We start from the raw sequence: 1,140 nt of genomic DNA, 5'->3' as shown, positions 1-1,140 counted from the left end.
ATATATATATATATATACATGTACTATCTATAGTACATATATATATATATAATTACTCCAAACTTTAGGCTGGTTGTGTAAAACAAAACAAAACACTGATGCGCCCATTTAGGCCACAAAACAACTTATATACAACAATATATATATATATATATAAACAATTAACATAAATATATATATAGCATAAATATAATGACATACATTATAGCAATAATAATGATACTATTTTTATTGTAAACTAAAAAAATACAAACATAGCACTTTCTTTGCATTGTTATAGCTGGATGATTTAGTTAAAAAAACTCTTTATTGGTCATAAAATTGCAGCATCACTCAAGTAAGTAAACTGAAGTTGTTTACTGTATGTTGCATGAGGTTTAATGCACTGATTTGCTGAAGTGCTTGAAATGACTATCCTTCAGTCTAATTCCACCGAGGTTCCTCTCATTCTGCTTTCTCGCTCCATTACTCTGTCTTTTGTTCTGTCTGCTGGCCTGTCTGTCTGTAGTTTCTTCACACCCATCTAGTTCAAGCCCATAGACTCTTTGTCCTTCTCACAGGAAAGAACAAGACGGGAAGAGGAGCGAGCGAGGAATAAATAAAGCTGCATTTTCTTTTCCTCCCAGACTTCTCCTAGCCACTCTTTGTGAGGCCAACAAAAGCAGATTGGTTCGGGGACTTACATCGCAGGCAGGGTTTCTGAGATCTTCTGAAACAAAGATCTGTAATTGGAGTCTGATTGGATGGGATGTGTTCAGATCTACATGAATGCGAGCTGCTGTGTTGCTTGGGGTTTTCCGTGTCTTCTGAACAGCTCTCTGTTCTGAGCGCTCAAGGGTCTTAATGGAGCAAATCTATCTTAAAAGCCATTTTGGTTTGCTTTCATCTGGACGTATGTATGGCTTTTGGCATTGCTGTTTCTGTTTTGATGGATGGTTGAGTCATGCCTTCTATTTATTCAGCGCTGTGTACTTAGAAAGAGTGCTGAAATGTTCTGGTGAATTACATTAGTCAAGCATCAACATTTGTGCCAGCCGACTGCAATGAGCCACCTGTGTCATTGGATTTCTTTGTAAAGGTGTGTGAGTTTGTATTCAGAAGACTCTCTCTGTGTGTCTCTGTGTGTGTGTGTGTGTGTGT

Source organism: Sinocyclocheilus rhinocerous, unplaced genomic scaffold (assembly GCF_001515625.1).
Source record: "Sinocyclocheilus rhinocerous isolate Xijiao unplaced genomic scaffold, SAMN03320098_v1.1 scaffold3032, whole genome shotgun sequence".
Taxonomy (NCBI): domain Eukaryota; kingdom Metazoa; phylum Chordata; class Actinopteri; order Cypriniformes; family Cyprinidae; genus Sinocyclocheilus; species Sinocyclocheilus rhinocerous.
This window is presented reverse-complemented; position numbering follows the sequence as displayed.